This window comes from Orycteropus afer, unplaced genomic scaffold (genome assembly GCF_000298275.1).
Source record: "Orycteropus afer afer isolate SDZICR_OR568_19922 unplaced genomic scaffold, OryAfe1.0 scaffold00028, whole genome shotgun sequence".
Lineage (NCBI taxonomy): Eukaryota > Metazoa > Chordata > Mammalia > Tubulidentata > Orycteropodidae > Orycteropus > Orycteropus afer.
This window is the reverse complement of record NW_006921615.1, coordinates 3,252,740-3,259,196: the sequence shown is the minus strand read 5'-3', so window position 1 is coordinate 3,259,196 and position 6,457 is coordinate 3,252,740.

Here is a 6,457-nt window from a genome sequence, read left to right as displayed (position 1 = left end):
ATAGCGACCCCTCCTTGGGTTTCTGAGGCAGTATCACTACGGAAGTAGAATTGCCCAACCTTCCTTCCGAGGAGTGGCAACTGAAAATACCATGGCTTCAGTCAGGCACACTTCAGTCTTCAAAGTGACATCTTTGCTCTTCAACACTTGACAGAAGTTTTTTGCAGCAGATCTTCCCAGTGAAATATGACATGTAATTTCTTGACTGCTGCTTTCATAGGTCTTGACTATGGCTCCAAATCTTTGACAATTTTAATCTTTTCTCCATTTATCACGATGTTTCTTACTGGTCCAGTTGTGAGGATTCTTATTTTCTTTATGTTGAGTTGTAAACCATACTGAAGACTGTAGTGTTTGATCTTTATCAGCCAAGTGCTTCAAGTTATTTTAGTTATTTTCACTTTCAGCAAGGAAGATTGTGTCATTTATATAGTGCCTGTTGTTAATTGGTCTTCCCCCAATCCTAATGCCACTTTCCTCTTCATATAGTCCCGCTTCTAAGATTATTTGCCCACCACACAGATTAAGTATGGTGGAAGGACACAACCCTGATGCACACACCTTTCTTGATTTTAAACCAAGCAGTATTCTCTTGCTCTGTTCAAACAACAGCCTCTTGGTCTGTATACAGGTTCCACAGGAACACAATTAAGTATTTGAAATTCCCATTCTTCATGATTTTATCTGTAATTTGTTATGATCCACACAGTTAAATGCATTTGCACAGTCAATAAAACACAAGTAAACATCTTTCTGGTATTCTTTGCATTCAGCTAAGATCCATCTGAGATCCTTCATTCCATGTCCTATTCTGAATCCTGCTTTCATTTCTGGAAGTTCCCTGTCAATATGGTGTTGTAACTGTTTTTGAATTATCTTCAGCAAACTTTTACTTGCATGTGATATTAATGCTATTGTTCAATAATTTCTACATTCTGTTGGATTACCTTTCTTTGGTTACAAATATAGATCTCTTCCAGTCAGTTGACCAGGCAGCTGTCTTCCAAATTTCCTAGCATAAATGAGTAAGCACCTCCAGAGCTGCATTCATTTGTTGAAATATCTCAATGGGTATTCCATCAATTCCTGAAGGCCTGCTCTTTGCCAATTCTTTCAGTGCAGCTTCGACTTCTTCCTTCAATACCACTGATTCTTAATCATATGCTACCTCCTGAAATGGTGGAACAGAGATCAATTCTTTATGGAACAGTGACTGCCTTTGAAATCTTCTGTTCAGCTTCTTCATTTCAACATTTCTTCCTTCTCTTCTGGTACTTTATGTTCAAAATCAAGTTTAAGAGTCTCTTTTGACATATATTTTGATCTTTTCTTCTTTTCCTGTCTTTTTAATGACCTTTTGCTTTCTTTATGTATGCTATTCTTGACATCATCCTACAACTCTCCTAATCTTTGGTCATTGATGTATTCAATGTGTCTAATCTATTATTCAGATGGTCTCTAAATTCAGGTGGGATATACTCAAGGTCATATTTTGGCTCTCATGGACTTGCTTTAATTTTCTTTAGCTTCAATTTGAACTTACATATGAGCAATTGATAAGGCTCATCTCCTGGCACTGTATCAGACAATGTTTCATGGCTCTTCATAAAGTTTTCCAGTTTCATGGTCAGTTCCTGACCTTATTTTGACTGATCATATTGGGCTTTGCCACAGCCTCTTTCCATATATGTAGTCAATTTGATTTCTGTGTATTCCATCTGGTGAGGTCCATATGTATAGTTGCCATTTATTTTACTGAAAACAAATATTTGCAATGAATAAGTCATTGGTCTGGCAAAATTCTCTCATGCAATTCCTGGAGTCATTTCTATCACTAAGGCCATATTTTCCAACTACTAATGTTTCTTCTTTGTTTCCAACTTTTGCATTCGAATCACCCATAATAATGAATACATCTTGATTGTATGTTTGATCAATTTCAGACTGCAGAAGTTGGTAAAAATCTTCTTCATCTTTTGCTTTGATGGTTGGTGCATAAATTTGAAGAATAGTTGTATTAACTAGCCTTTTTTGTAAGCGTATGGATATTTTTCTATCACTGACAGCATTGTACATCAGGATAGATCTTGAGGTGTTCTTTTTGATGATGAATGCGATGCCATTCCTGTTCAATTTGTCATTCTAAGCATACTAGACCATGGGATTGTCTGATTCAAAATGGCCATTATCAGCCCATTTCAGGTCACTTATGCCTAGGATATTGATCTTCACTTGTTCTATTTCATTTTTAACAACTTCCAATTTTCCTAGATTCATAATTTGTACATTCCAACTTCCGATTATTAATGAATGGTTGCAGCTGTTTCTTTCCATTTCAACACATGCCCCATTAGCAAGTGAAGGTCCAAAAAGCTTTAGTCTATGACCATCTTTAAGGCTGACTCTACTTTGATGTGGCAGCTCTTCCCCAGTTGTATTTTGAGTGCCTTCCAACCTGACGGGCTATTCTCCTGGCACTGTATCAGACAATGTTTCATGGCTCTTCGTAAAGTTTTCCAGTAATTTTTAAGATACAGTTTCACTGCTATTCATAAGGTTTCCAGTGGCCTATTCTTTAAGAAGTGGATGCTCCTGTTCCTCATCCCTGTCTGTCTTAGTGTGGAAGCTCTGGTGAAATCTGTCCACCAGGGTGACCCTGCTAGTATTCGAAATACTGGTGGCATAGTCTCCAGCCTCACAACAACACACAAGCTACCACAGTATGACAAGTATGACAAGCTGACAGAAGAATGGTGGACATGTACCTATACATACTTCTTTCTGCTCTTACCTATGTATATACCTATATCTCTCCATATATCTATATGCCTATACCCATCTGTATATGTTCAAATGCTGATTTTTTAGTCTTTGCTGGAGTTGTTGCTATCTTATACATGCTAATTCTTTAGTACAGGAAACATTTTCTTCTGAATACTTCTCAGTGACATCATTTGTTTTAGTTGTGCTGTGCTCACTACACCCATATTTGCTGCCACATGTTACATCACCAAAAACAAAAAGTTTTCATTATCTAAAGCATACTTCCCCCTCTTCACCTCCTCTCCCTGGTAATCACCAATGAACATTTGTCATCTATCAGTGTCTATTCTTGTCTTCTTACAAAAGGGGGATCATACAATATTTACTCTTATATATTTGACTTAATTCACTTAGCATTATGCCCTCCAGGTCCATCTATGTTATATATTTCTTGGTCTCTTCATTATTCTTTACGGTGGTGTAGTATTCCATTGCATATATGTTCCACATTTTCTTAATCATTCATCCACTGATGCACTTTGGTTCTTTCCATTTATTTGCTTTTATGAATAAAGAGGTAATATACATAGTTGTGCATATGTCTGCTCATGTCATTATTTTTAAGTCTCTAGGATCTATACCTAGGGAGCTCTGGTAGCATAGTGCCTAAGGCACTTGACTGTTAACCAGAAGGCTGGAGGTTCAAACCCACCAGCCACTCCTCAGAAGGAAGGCTGGGCAATCTACTTCCGTAGTGATACTGCCTCGGAAACCCAAGGAGGAGTCGCTATGAGTCAGGGCCGAATCGACAGCACATAACAACAACAACAACAGGATCTATACCTAGGAGTGGGATTTCTGTATCATTGTTGTTGTTAGGTGCCATAGAGTCATTTCCGACTCATACCGACCCTATGCACAACAGAACAAAACACCACCCAATCCCATGCCCAGCTCCATGATCCTTGCTATACTTGAGCCCATTGTCAGGGCCACTGCTTCAGTCCATCTCGTCGAAGGCCTTCCCCTCTTTTGTCGACCCTCCACCTTACCAAGCATGACATCCTTTTCCAGGGAATGGTCCCCTCTGAAAACATGACCAAAGTAGGTGAGACGAAGTCTGGCCATCCTCGCTTCCAAGGAGCATCTTGGCTGCATTTCCTCCAGGAGAGATCTGTTAGTTCTTTTGGCAGTCCATGGTACCTTCAGCATTCTTTGCCAGCACCACAACTCAAAATCATCAACTCTTCTTTGGTCTTCCTTATTCATTATCCAGATTTCACATGCATATGAGGCAATTGGAAATATCATGGCCTGTACAGGCGCACCTTAGTCCTCAAGGAGACATCCTTGCTCTTCAGCACTTGAAAGAGTTCCCTTGCAGCCAACCTGCCCAGTGCTACACGTCATCTAATGTCCTGACTGCTGCTTCCATTGGCCTCAATTGTAGAACCAAGCAACGTAAATTCGTTGACAACCTCAATATTTTCTCCATTTATTGTGATGCTGCTTATTGGTCCAGTTGTGAGGATTTTTGTCTTCTTTATATTGAGATGTAATCCATATTGCAGACTGTGTTCCTCAGTCTTCATAAGTAAGTGCCTCAAGTCATCCTCACTTTCAGCAAGCAAAGTTGTATCATCAGCGTATCTCAGGTTGTTAATGATTCTTCCTCCAAACCGGATGCCATGTGTTTCTTCATATAGTCCAGCTTCTCAGATTACTTGCTCAGCATATAGATTGAATAAGTGTGGGGAAAGGATACAACCCTGATGCACTCCCTTCCTGACTTTAAGCCATGCAGTGTCCCCTTGTTCCATTTGAATGACAGACTCCTGGTCAAGGTACAGCTTCCTCATGAGTACAATCAAATGTTCGGGAATTCCCATTCTTCTCAATGTTATCCATAATTTGTCATGATCCACACAATCAAATGCCTTTGCATAGTCAACAAAGCACAAGTAAACATGTTTCTGGTATTTTTTGCCTTGACCCAACATCCATCTGACAGCAGCTATGATATCCCTTGTTCCATGTCCTCTTTTGAATCCAGCTTTCACCTCTGGAAGTTCTCTGTCAATATACTGCTGCAACCGTTTTTGAAATATTTTCAATAAGATCTTACTTGCATGTGATATTAATGATATTGTTCAATAATTTCCACATTCTGTGGGATCACCTTTCTTTGGAATGGGTACAAATGTGGATCTCTTCCAGTCAGTTGACCAGGTAGTTGTCTTCCAAATCTGTTGGCATAACCAAGTGAGTGCCTCCAGTGCGGCATCTGTTTGTTGAAATATCTCAATGGGTATTCTGTCAATTCCCGGAGCCTTGTTCTTCGCCAATTCTTTCATTGCAGCTTCAACTTCTGCCTTCCGTACCATTTGTTCTAGATCATATGCCACCTCCTGAAATGGATGAAGATCGACCAGTTCTTTTTGGTACAGTGACTCTGTATATTCCTTCCATCTTCTTTTGATGTTCCCTGCATCATTCAATGTTTTGCCCTTAGAATCTTTCAATATTGCAACTTGAGGCTTAAATTTTTTCTTCAGTTCTTTCAGCTTGAGAAATGCCGAACAAGTTCTTCCCTTTTGGTTTTCTAACTCCAGGTCTTTGCACATTTCATTATAGTAATTGGTTTTGTCCTCTGGAGCTGCTCTTTGAAATCTGTTCAGCTCTTTGATCTTGTCATTTCTTTCATTTGCTTTAGCTACTCTCTGCTCAAGGGTAAGTTTCAGAGGATCTTCTGTCATCCATTTTGATCTTCTCTTCTTTTGTTGCCTTCTTAATGACCTCTTGCTTTCTTCATGGATGATGCCCTTGATGCATCCCACAATTCATCTGGTTTCTGGTCATTGGTGTTCCATGCATCAAATCTATTCTTTAGATGGTCTCTAAATTCAGGAGGGATATATTCTAGATCATATTTTGGCTCTTGTGGACTTGTTTTAATTTTCTTTAAGTTCAAGTTGAACTTGCATATGAGCAGTTGATGGTCTGTTCCACAATCAGCTCCTGGCCTGGTTTTGGCTGAAGATATTGAGCTTTTCCATCACCTCTTGCCACAGATGTAGTCAATCTGATTCCTGTGTATTCCGTCTGGTGAAGTTCACATGTACAGCTGCCATTTGTGTTATTGAAAAAAGGTGTTTGCAATGAACAAGTCATTGGTCTTGCAGAATTCTACCATGTGTTTTCCAGCATTATTTCTGTCACCATGGCCAAATTTTCCAACTACCAGTGATTCTTCTTTGTTTCCATCTTTTGCATTCCAGTCACCAGTGATAATTAACACATCCTGATTGCAAGTTCAATTTCAGAGTGCAGTAGTTGATAAAAATCTTCAATTTCCTCATCTTTGGCTTTGGTGGTTGGTGCATAAATTTGAATAATAGTCATATTAACGGGTCTTCTTTGTAGGCATATGGATATTATCCTATCAGTGACAGCATGGTACTTCAAGATAGACCTTGAAACATCCTTTGTGATGATGAATACCACACCATTCCTCTTTAAACTGTCATTCCCAGCATAGTAGATCATATGGTTGTGTGATTCAAAATCGTCCAAACCAGTCCATTTCAGCTCACTAATGCTTAGGATATCAATCTTTAAGCGTTCCATTTCATTTTTGATAACTTCCATTTTTCCTAGATTCATACTTCATACATTCCATGTTCCAATTAATAAT